We start from the raw sequence: 13,069 nt of genomic DNA on the forward strand, positions 1-13,069 counted from the left end.
CGCACTAAGGTCCAATAGGACCAAGATTGCATTCTCGCCTGAGTCTAAAGTGAGCAGTAGATCGTTAGTCACTTTGAGCAGAGCTGTTTCAGTACTGTGGAGTGCTCTAAAACCTGACTGGAACGGCGCTAGAATGTTGTGCTCAGACAGGAAGGGAAGCAGCTGGGACAGCACGACTTTCTCCAACACCTTGGAAATGAAAGGGAGCTTAGAGATAGGGTGGTAATTACTCAAGCATTTACCATCCAGGTTATGCTTTTTAAGCAGGGGTTGGACAACCGCATGCTTAAAACACGCAGGAACAACACCAGATGACAGACACGAATTAATAATTACCTGTATGGAGGGACCAACTACATCAAAAGCTGCTTTAACAATATGAGAGGGGACAGCATCACAAGGAGAGGAGGTTGGTTTCATGCATAGGACTAGGTCCTTTAAATCTGCAAGGGGAATATTATGAAATTGACTGAAACTAGGTATAGGGCCAGGGGAGACATAAAGGGGGGTTGGCGGTGGGAGGGGGAACTGAGCTCTGATATTCTCAATCTTGTCAATGAAAAATTCCAAGAATTTCTCACAAGCATCAGTATTGGTGATAGGAGCTGGTGAGAGTGCTGGGTTTATGATTGAGTTTATAGTGTTAAACAGAATTTTAGGCCTGTTGGAGTGCTGATTAATAATATCAGAGAAATACTTAGCTCTGGCAGCTAAGCTTAGCTCTGGGAGGGGAAGGGGGGAGATGCGTCGATGCTTGTTTCCAGAGCCTGGGTTTCGGGTGGTTGGCAACAGCTGGGCTGTGAATGGACAGGAGATGGGAGAAGGAAGTGACAGTTCAGGAGGTGAAATGGGAGAGTTGGAGTATGGCGGGAGTTATGAAGAGTGGGATTTGGTTCGAAGTGAAAAGGAAAAGGATACGTCTGGTTATGGTGATTATGGATTTAGTTTAGTGGAAGGGAAGAGTATAAGGTGTAAAACTTGTACAAGAAAGTACATCTTTTAAGGATTGGAATCCAATAGAGCTTACAAACTGTCTGAATAAGGAAATTGGAGAGGTAATCAGTGCAAAGATACTGAGAAGCGGAAAATTGGGGCTTTTTTTTTGTAAGGATGACATGAGGACAACATGAGAATGCAATTAGAATGAGTAAGATTAATGGAATATACAATGGCGAATGGCAAAAAAAGGAGCCAGGGGATTCATTACAGGAATCCCGAAAAATGTTAAAAATGCTAACATGAGTGAGGCCAAACGTCTAAAGACAAAGAGAAACTGTGAAATTTGCGATAGTCTTTCTGTTATGCTAAAATTTGGTGAAAAACTGCCAGAGAAGGTCTAATGTTGGGTACGTTATGAAGTTAAGTTATACATTCCTCCTCCATTTTGATGCTACAGGTGTCAGAGGTTTGGACATATAGCAGCTGTGTGCAAAGGTCAATGAAGATGTAGCAAGTGTGGTGGCGAACATGATTATAATGAGTGCAATAAAGATGATTCTTCTTCTTTTGGCTGCTCCTGATTAGGCGTCGCCACAGCGGATCTTTTGTCTCCATTGCTCCCGGTCTTCCGCATCCTTCTCTACCACATCCATATATCTCCTCTTTGGCCTTCCCCTTTTCCATGTGCCTGGCAGCTCCATCCTCAACATTCTCTTTCCCACATGCTCTGCATCTCTTCTCAGGATGTGTCGATACCATCTCAGTCTCCCCTCTCTTAGCTTAATTCCCAAGCTCTCCACATGTGCTGTCCCTCTGATGTGCTCGTTCCTTATCCTGTCCAACCTCGTCACTCCCATTGCAAAACTTAACATCCTCAACTTCGCCAACTCCAACTTTGCCTCCTGTCTCTTCGTTAAGGGTACGATCTCCAATCCATACATCACAGCTGGTCTCACTACTGTCTTATACATCTTACCTTTCACTTTTGCTGGGACTTTCCTATCACAAATGACTCCCGAAATCCTTCTCCAACTGCTCCACCCTGCCTGCACTCTCTTTCTCACCTCACTATCGCAGCCCCCATTTTCCTCCACAGTTGACCCCAGGTACTTGAATTCACCAACTTTCTTTAGATCTACTCCTTGCATCTCCACTACACTCTCATCCCCATTCTCATTGATGCACATGTATTCTGTTTTGCTACTGCTCACCTTCATTCCTCTTCATTCCAATGCATACCTCCATCTCTCCAAACCCAACTCAACCTCCTTTCTACTTTCACCACATATCACAATATCATCCACAAACATCATGTTCCATGGTGACTCTTACCTCGCTTCGTCTGTCAAGCTATCCATCACTATGGCAAATGAGAGAGGACTCAAAGCAGATCCTTGATGAAATCCCACCTTTACCTTGAACCATTCAGTCATTCCAACTGCACACCTCTCTGCTGTTTCACTGTTCTCATCCATGTCTTGCACCACTCTGATATACTTCTCATTCACTCCACATTTTCTCATACAATACCATAACTCATTTCTCGGCACTCTATCGTATGCCTTCTCCAGGTCTACAAACACACAATGTAGCTTTCTCTGGCCTTCCCTGTACTTCTCCATTAACATTCTTAAAGCAAAAATTGCATCCGACGTGCTCTTCCTTGGCATAAACCCGTACTGCTGTTCACAGATTGCTACCTCTCTTCTCAATCTCGCCTCCAATACCCTTTCCCATAACTTCATGGTATGGCTCATCAATTTTATCCCTCTGTAATTACTGCAGCTCTGTACATCTCCCTTATTCTTGTATATTGGGACTAGCACACTCTCCATTCATTTGGCATTTTCTCATTCTCTAGGATCTTATTAAACAATCTCATTTGGAACTCCACAGCCATCTCACACAAACATCTCCTCCAAGCCTCAGTCGGGATACCATCTGGTCCGACTGCTTTCCCAGTCTTCATTTTTTCATGGCTGCCCTCACCTCATCCTTACTAACCAAGTCTGCTTCCTGATTTGCTGTCTCCAACGAATCTGACCTTTTCTCTCTTGGATTCTCCTCATGTAATAAATCCTCAAAGTACTCTTTCCACCTTCTTAATACACTTTCTTTGTTTGTCAGCACATTTCCATTTACATCTTTCATCGCTCTTACCTGCTGTACATCCCTTGCTTCCCTGTTTGTCTGCCTAGCTAGTCTGTACAGGTCTTTCTCTCCTTCTTTGGTCTCCAGTCTTTTGTACAACTCCTGGTATGCATCTGCTTTCGCCTTCGCGACTGCTCTTTTTGCCTTCTGTCTTGTTCCTCTGTATAACCGCCTGCTTTTCTCATCTCTCTGATCGTCCCAATTCTTCTTTGCTAGCCTCTTCTCTTTTATAATTTCCTGCACTTCTTTGTTCCACCACCATGTATCCTTGTCTTCCTTCCTCCTTCCTGATGACCACCCTAGCACCTTCCTTGTTGCCTCTCTTACTAGTATAGCAGTAGTATTCAATCTTCTGGCAGACTTCCATTACCACTCAATGCTTGTCTCATTTCTTCCCTAAACTCCTTCTGATGTTCAACCTCTTTTAGTTTCCACCACTTAATCTTTGGCTCCACTATTTCACGCTTCCTCTTTTTCACTTTCAAGCTCATCCTGCACACGACTACTCGATGTTGACTAGCTACACTCTCCCCTGCCATTGCTTTACAGTCTCCAATCTCCTTCAGGTTACCCTTTCTGCAGAGTATGTAGTCCACCTGTGTAGATCTTCCTCCACTCTTAAACATCACCCTGTGCTGCTCTTTCTTCTTGAAGTATGTATTGACTATTGTCAAATTCCTCCACTTTGAAAAATCAACCACCATTTGCCCTTCCACATTTCCACATACCACGCCTTGAATCTCCAACTTCATGCTTTATCACTCTCTCTGGCACCCTCTTCACATCAATCACACTGTTAACCAACTCTCCCCTCAAAACAATACCAACACCATTTCTCTTTCCATCGACTCCATAATAAAACAACTTGCATCCACCTCCAATGTTCTTGGCCTTGCTTCCCTTACACCTCGTCTCCTGCACACACAAAATGTCCAACTTCCTTCTTTCCATCATACCTGCTAACTCTCTCACTCTGCCAGTCAATGTTCCCACATTCAGTGTCCCTACCCTTAATTCTAAGCTCCTTCCCTTCCATTTTTCATGCTCTTTCCTAACACGCCTCCCCCCTCTCTTTCTCCTTCTCTGTTTTGATGCAACAGTAGCACACTTTCCACCGGCACCCTGTTGACCAACAGTACCGGGGGCGGTCGTTGTTAACCCAGGCCCCGACCTATCCGGTATGGTATTTCTCTTTTCAATCCACATGTTAGATTTGGCACAGTTTTACGCCGGATGCCCTTCCTGACGCAACCCTCTCCAATTTATCCGGGCTTGGGACTGGCACCAAGCGTATGCTTATGCACCCCCAGTGGCTGGATTCATGAGTGCGATAAAGATACCAAGCCTAAATACTGTAATTGTGAAGGGGAGCACAGTGCAGCTTATCGGGTCTCTGAGATTAGTAAAAGAGCAACAGAGGTGCCAAGAGTTAAAGTTACTCAAGGTATTATAGTAGAGCAGCTAACTGCTGATTTTGAGGAGAATCGTTCAAATGATCATACAAGCATGAAACTTGGCAAGAACATTCATATTGGGGTACTCTTCAAAATTAGCTGATGAGCCAAGCAAAAATCCAAGATGGCTTCCTCAGCAATAGTGAAAATCAAAATCTGACATCATATGAATGAAACATATTTGAATGATTACTGTTTCTATTTGTTTTTTTAATTAGTATTCTGAAACAGATGTTACCCATAAAAATCTTCTTAGGTATCAACTTGGTAATAATAACTGTAACTTTTGGTACAATGTGCATTATGCATAATAAAACACAAAAACAAAGATATTTTTGATGTAGCATGAACTCCGCATCTCCCATAACCTGGTACGGAACAGAACGGGACGGAACAGTACCGTCACATATTTTAATGTGGTGTCACGTATCTTCTTATTTGCCTCTGGGTTTTTATATGCTGTTCCATCCCATGTCTAACAAATGTTCTGTCCTGCGATACCATTTTTGTGACATTTATTTACATAATGTATAATCTCACCTTTTTTGTTCCAGTTTCACAGAGACATCGTCACGTCCACCATTTTATTAATCAGTACTTACATTATTAATCATTACCTCCAATCAACTTTGCGGTCGATTTTAACTCTCAAAAATATTTATATTTTTATTCCCATTTATGCAGCATACAAGAGTCAAGGATGGAGATACTATCCACTCAGAAATGTATTTAAAAATAAAAGGTTTTGCGTATCTCCTTTAATGAATATTGTCCATGCAGGATTCACAAAGTCAGCTTACCCCTTTCCAGAATTCCAAAGCATGATAATGTCCACAGGGGTGTTACACTAATTAACACCCCATCAGATAAAATAGTGGAACCATTAACGGAACCCAACAAATTAACATTTTACAATAAAGGGATTTGGGGAAGTTGACACACACACACAAAAACAAACAAACAAAAAAACTTTATTCATATGAAATTGCTACATGTACGTGGAAGAAGAGTCTGGATACAAAAATATTAGTTTCTTAGTTGTTAGCCTCTGCTACTTGCTCTCGATAACACCAGCTTGACTGCTTTATTAGCATTTGCTAACACTACTGATGAACGACACGCGGTTAAGCTAGTGTTGGCCTTCGAGAAGTCCTCGGACAATAAATTTTTGGTCCCTCCCACTATAAATCAAAGTCTGATTGGTTAATTCATCTGTTATGTCCTACAGAAACATTCACTGCCATGGCCTTCTCTCCCAGCAATGAAGTGCTATCCAATGAGTGAGCCAGCTCTAAGCTCTTCTCAGCCAAGAGACAAAAAAAAAAATCTCACTGAATAACTCTATTTTAATGTTTTCAGGACAGTAACCCTTTCATTTCTGAAGCAAATTTGATAGAAAATAAGGCCAAATTAGAATGGAATAATTACAATGAAATTATGAAAGAAATTAAATGTAATATTTGAAATGCTGATATGTTTGGGTCTTCTCTGAAGGCCTAGAAGGCCCTGACGGTTCCCCTCTGCTAAGCCGTAAGAGAAGTCTGTTCTCGAAGTTGATATGTAATAAGCCCCTTGGTTAAACTAGTCATGATACAAAGAGTTTCAAAGTTTAAGTTTATTGTAGCACTGTAAAAATTTATAAAAAGGGATAAAACAAAAACACAGGGCTTATTTATAGTTTCAAAATTCACATAAATTGACATTCACACGTAAGACAGTCTACTAACACAAAACACAACGGCAGTCTCATAAATATACCGCTTCATATTACAACAACCTCGTTCCACTTACCAAGGGCACTATGTTAAGGACATCAGCTTAGCTTGCTACCATGCTCTCCAACTCTTCACCTTTCCCAGTTGGGAGTCCTCAAGTAACATATAAACGATACAAAGCAATGGCGTAAATCACACACATTTGACGGCTTGCCATCATTGATGGAACAATGAATTCTGAATTATACCAGTGAATTCATGTGATGACCTGGCGACTTGTCCAGGGCGTACCCTGCCTTTCACCCCATAGTTAGCTGGGATAGGCTCCAGCTTGCCTGCAACCCTGCAGAACAGGATAAAGCAGCTAGAGATGATATGAGACCAGCGAATTCATCTCATCTCATTATTTCTAGCCGCTTTATCCTGTTGTGCAGGGTCACAGGCAAGCTGGAGTCTATCCCAGCTGACTACGGGTGAAAGGCGGGGTACACCCTGGACAAGTCGCCAGGTTATCGCAGGGCTGACACAGACACAGACAACCATTCACACCTACGGTCAATTTAGAGTCACCAGTTAACCTAACCTGTCTTTGGACTGTGGGGGAAACCAGAGCACCTAGAGGAAGCCCACACGGACACAGGGAGAACATGCAAACTCCACACAGAAAGGCCCTCGCTGGCCACGGGGCTCGAACCCAGACCTTCTTGCTGTGAGGCGACAGCGCTAACCACTACACCACTGTGTTGCCCTAGACCAGCGAATTCTAAAGGAAAATGTCAGGACATCTGCCCATGAACTGAATCTCAAATGAAGGTGGGTCATGCAGCAAGACAACGACCCTAAGCACACAAGTCGTTCTACCAAAGGACGATTAAAGAAGAATAATGTTTTGGAATGGCCAAGTCAAAGTCCTGACCTTAATCCAATCGAAATGTTGTGGAAGGACCTGAAGTGAGCAATTCATGTGAGGAAACCCACCAACATCCCAGAGTTGAAGCTGTTCTGTACGGAGGAATGGGGTAAAATTCCTCCAAGCCGGTGTGCAGGACTGATCAACAGTTACCGGAAACGTTTAGTTGCAGTTATTGCTGCAGAAGGGGGTCACACCAGATACTGAAAGCAAAGGGTCACATACTTTTGCCACTCACAGATAGGTAACATTGGATCATTTTCCTCAATAAATAAATGACCAAGTATGATATTTTTGTCTCATTTGTTTAACTGGGTTCTCTTTATCTACTTTTAGGACTTGTGTGAAAATCTGATGTTTTAGGTCATATTTATGCAGAAATATAGAAAATTCTAAAGGGTTCACAAACTTTCAAGCACCACTGTGTGTGTATGTGTGCGCGTATATGATATATAAAAACACACACACACACTGTATGCTGTGTCTCCAAACATACCTTTGCACATTGTGGCCAAAAAGTTCTATTTTGATTTCATCAGTCCACAGGACTTGTTTCCAAAATGCATCAGGCTTATTTAGATGTTCATTTGCAAACTTCAGACACTGAATTTTGTGGCTCGGATGCAGGAAAGGTTTTCTTCTGATGACTCTCCCATGAAGGTCATATTTGTTCAGGTGTCACTGCATAGTAGAACAGTGCACCACCACTCCAGGGTCTGCTAAATCTTTCTGAAGGTCTTTTGCAGTCAAATAGGGGTTTTTATTTGCTTTTCTAGCAATCCAACAAGCAGTTCTTTCAGAAAGTTTTCTTCATCTTCCAGACCTCACCTTGATCTCCACTGTTTCTGTTAACTGCCATTTCTTAATAACATTACAATCTGAGGAAACAGCTACCCGAAAACACTTTGCTACGTTCTTGTAGCCTTCTCCTGCTTTATGAGCATCAATTATTTTATTATTCAGAATGCGAGGGAGTTGCTTAGAGGAGCCCATGGCTGTTGATTTTAGGGACAAGTTTGAGGAGTCAGAATTTATACAGCTTTGAAATCTGCATCATCTGACCTTTCCTAATGAAGAATTTGAACAAGCCACGGCTCAATAAGCTAAATAAGGCCTGGAACCTTGGTAAAAGTTACCTGAGAACTTAAATGTATTGGGGTTCCCAAACTTTCGCATGGTGTTCCTTTTCGTTTTTCACTCTCCAATTGTACAAAACAAAAATAATACACAAATCTTGCAGAAAACGCTGAAAAGAAATGTGTCGTCTTTACTTTTATGCCTTTTGGTGATCAGTTCATCTTCTGCTCACTTAACTATTCACAGTAACAGACATTTTCAGTAAGGGTCCATCTCAGAAACTGGTCTCTCATTTGGGACATTATCGTCAAAAAATAAATTTTCTAATTTTACTATTTTTTTTTTTTTTTTGCATTTACCTAACACTCAATGTTTCTTTTGTCATGTTTAAGAAGAATAAAGATAGCATCTTGCTTTATCTGACCTCCACTGTGGAAAATTTTTTGATTACAATTCAAATGCTTTTGTAAAATTGATTTACATATAGGGCGGCACGGTGGTGTAGTGGTTAGCGCTGTCGCCTCACAGCAAGAAGGTCCGGGTTCGAGCCCTGTGGCCGACGAGGGCCTTTCTGTGCGGAGTTTGCATGTTCTCCCCCTGTCTGCGTGGGTTTCCTCCAGTTTCCCCCACAGTCCAAAGACATGCAGGTTAGGTTTATTGCTGACTCTAAATTGAGTGTGAATGGTTGTCTGTGTCTATGTGTCAGCCCTGTGATGACCTGGCGACTTGTCCAGGGTGTACCCCGCCTTTCACCCGTCGTCAGCTGGGATAGGCTCCAGCTTGCCTGCAACCCTGTAGAACAGGATAAAGCGGCTAGAGATAATGAGATGAGATTTACATATAAAATAACTACATCATGAAGAATTAAAGCCCCTCCTTCACAGATGAGTGAAAATATTGAATAAATTTCCTCTTTTTGATTGCTTGGGTTAAAAATGCCTCGTTATGATGACTGAATTGATTATTCACTTAAATATGAATATTATGAAAAATATGAATAATTTTGGGTATTTGATATGGTGAAATAGGACACAATGGAAAAATCAAGAACACACCGGAAAGATGAGAATAACGGTGGTGGTAAAAGAACAGCGACTGTACCGGCTGAAGGTCGCGCGGGTCTCTGCTGCGGCGGCGCACGAGCATCAGGACATCACTACCGCACCGGACAGAGCGGGAGGCAGGGACGGGGCAAAATGACTGGCCGTAGATTCTATCAAAAGTTCGATCTAAATTGACCATGGTTACAAAATATTGGCCAAAAATACGCAAACACTACGATATATGAAAGTAAAATGAAAAAGAAACATTCTATTGCCTTATACTGCAAGACTAAAACAAAATAAAACTGTCAAAACTCACCTTTTCAGTGATAACGTCCGAACAGATCACCCGCGTAACAGAAAGACCGCAAATGGAAGCACGATCAACTTCTAACTGCTGGAGTGGAAAATTCCATTCTACACATGCAAATTGTTAATGTGTGTCCTTCCCCGCACACAAATAACAAGCTACGGTAAAAAATAGACCACAACTCATTTTATAGCTCAGAAATTCATACAAGACCAGCTACCATTGTAACATATTCTGTAAGAAACATATTCTATACCTAACTTTCAGCTTTTATTTTAAAAAACAAAATCACAGATTTATAACCAAATTTTTATATGGCATAGTGATTTTAAGTTATTACTTTTGGTGAGGTAGTGACCTTGACCCTGAGGCTTTCCGTTTAGATCAAAACACACGATCGTACTGGTTTTGGGTATGCGGAAAATGGAGTTACAACGGTGATCAAATATTTTGCATGATATTTTATTATGGTTATGATTATTCTGTGAGCGCACCAATCCTTAGGTGTATAAAGTTACAACTTAAAATACAATTCGTGAAAACTGTAGACTTTTCAGTGGACTACAACCTTTTTAAGGGAATGCGATGTAGTCAACCATTTATCATGTCCCAGATCAAGCCGCCATTTTTCCACAAATTTGCAGAATTTTTGCCAAATTCTGAAGAGTATTCACGTCAAAGATTGTTTTATCTGTATTATTTCTTTCATCATTTTATTTCAAATTAAAACCAACATCACCATTCAAAACTGTATAGTTTACTGACTGTGAGTATATTTAGTGGGGTTCCCCCACAGTACCCAGTTTCTGAGACAGACCCATATATATATATATATATATATATATATATATATATATATACATACACACACTGTATGCATATTATATATAAATATTTATAATATACATACACAGCGCGTGTGTGTGTATATATATATATATATAAAAAATTGTGTGCAATTTTTTATTTTCCCAAGATATGTTTATTTTTGTTAGGGTTTTGCGGGGATTCGAACCCAGGTCACTGGTGTGATAATCCAGCAAACCCCCACTAGGCCACCAGGGGGATGACTCAAGTGCAGAGGCGTGAAGTGAAAGTAGAGTATCAAAAACAGTTTATTTACAATATTTACAATCCCAGGGAAAAACAAAAAGGATAATCCAAAAGCTCAGAAGATATACAAAATAAAAATATCCAAAGGTTCAATGTCCAAAATCCAAACCCAGAAAAGAAGAGGCAAAAACCCAAACGCTCAGAAGATCCAAAGGTCAAAACAAAAATCCACAAAGTCCAAGAGAAAGCAACAAAAACCAAGAATACTAGGACACAGGCAAGGTACATGGGACAGAGGGAACTAGCTCTAACAGCATAGCATAAAGACTCCGTGACTAGGGACTGAACTGAGGGAGTATATATACACAAAATAAATGGGAAACAGGTGACAATAATGAGGACTAAACAGGCAATAAAGACAAACACAAAACACAGAAGCAATAGCGGCCTCTAGAGGCCAAAATAAACATGACAAGACAGAATAACAGCGGCCTCTAGAGGCCAAGATCGTCCAAGTCCTAACAGGACCCCTCCTCAAGGAGCGTCTTCTGACGTTCCCAGGATGCTCAAGATGGGCCAAATGGAAGTCCCGGCAAAGTCCTTTATCTAAAATGTCCTGGGTGGGGACCCAACAGCGTTCCTCAAGGCCATAGCCCTCCCAGTCCACCAGATATTGAAGCCCGCCACGGACCCGGCGGGAGTCCAGCAGACGACGCACAGTGAACACGGTCTGACCCTGGAAGATGCGGGGGGGCGGGGGATTCCGAGGGGCAGGGGCATACGTGGACGACAGTACGGGCCGCAACAGGGAAACATGGAATGTAGGGTTGATCCTAAGAGTCCGGGGCAACTGGAGCCGGTAGGCGACAGGGTTCACCCTGCGCACAACCTTGAAGGGGCCAATGTAGCGAGGAGCAAGCTTGCGGTTCTCCACCCGCAGTAGAAGGTCCTTGGTGGACAGCCAAACCCGCTGCCCCGGGCGGAAGACGTGGGCAGGCCTTCTATGGCGGTTGGCCTGAATCTGGTTGGACCTGGAAGTCTGGATGAGGGTCCTCCTGACCCTGTTCCAGGTCTTGTGACACGGTCTCACGTACTGATTGACCGAGGGCACCCCAGCGTCCTCCTCCTGGTCCGGAAACAGAGGTGGCTGGAACCCGAACTGGCACTGGAACGGTGATAACCTGGTGGCCAATGACTGCAGGGTGTTGTGAGCGTACTCTGCCCATGGCAGCCAGGTGCTCCATGTAGTCGGGTTATCCATCGCCAGGCCTCGCAGGGTGGTTTCCAGATCCTGGTTGAGCCTCTCCGTCTGGCCATTGGACTGGGGGTGGAACCCAGAGGAGAGGCTGGCAGTGGCTCCGATAAGCTTGCAGAACCCGCGCCACACTCGGGAGGAGAACTGGGGCCCCCGGTCTGAGACGATGTCCTGCGGCAGACCAAAGACTCGGAAGACATGAGTGAAAATGAGTTTGGCTGTTTCAAGAGCAGAAGGGAGTTTGTACAGTGGTATGAAGCGGCAGGCCTTAGAGAATCTGTCGACTATTACCAAAATGACAGTGTTACCTTGTGAGTCTGGAAGACCCGTGATGAAGTCGACCGCCACATGGGACCAGGGACGCCAGGGAATAGGCAGAGGGTGCAGGAGGCCCTGGGGATGCTGTCATGGATTCTTGCTTCTGGTGCACACTTCACAGGACAGAACGAATGACCTCACCTCCTTCTCCATGCTTGGCCACCAGAAGCGTCTTTTCAAGAAGTCCAGGGTCCTCCGAGCTCCCGGGTGGGCGGTGAGAGGGGACGAATGACCCCACTGGAGAACCTTGGCCCGGGCTTGATGAGGGACGTACAAGAGGCCCGGTGGCCCCGTCCCAGGACCGGGGTCCTGGCGTTGAGCTTGTCGGACGACCTCCTCGACACCCCAGCGGACAGGGGCCACAATCAGGGACACAGGGATAATAGGCCCGACTTCACTCTCCCTGTTAGTGGCAGAGAACAGCCTGGACAGTGCGTCAGGTTTGGTGTTCTTGGAGCCGGGGCGGTACGATAGGGTGAAGTCGAATCGACTGAAAAACAAGGCCCACCTAGCCTGTCGTGGGTTCAGTCTCTTGGCTTGCTGGAGGTACTCCAGGTTCTTGTGGTCCGTCCAAACCAGGAATGGATGTTGCGCTCCCTCCAGCCAGTGCCTCCACTCCTCAAGGGCCAGTTTGACCACTAGCAGTTCTCGATCCCCCACATCGTACTGGGACTCCGCAGGGCTCAGGCGGTGGGAGAAGTAGGCGCAGGGGTGCAACTTTCCTTCCGAACATTGAGAGAGCACCGCACCGACACCACTGTCCGAGGCGTCCACCTCCACGATGAATGGTTGGGAAGTGTCCGGGAGGACCAGAATGGGTGCCGTGGAGAAGCGGTGCTTGAGG

This window comes from Neoarius graeffei, chromosome 10, assembly GCF_027579695.1.
Source record: "Neoarius graeffei isolate fNeoGra1 chromosome 10, fNeoGra1.pri, whole genome shotgun sequence".
NCBI lineage: Eukaryota > Metazoa > Chordata > Actinopteri > Siluriformes > Ariidae > Neoarius > Neoarius graeffei.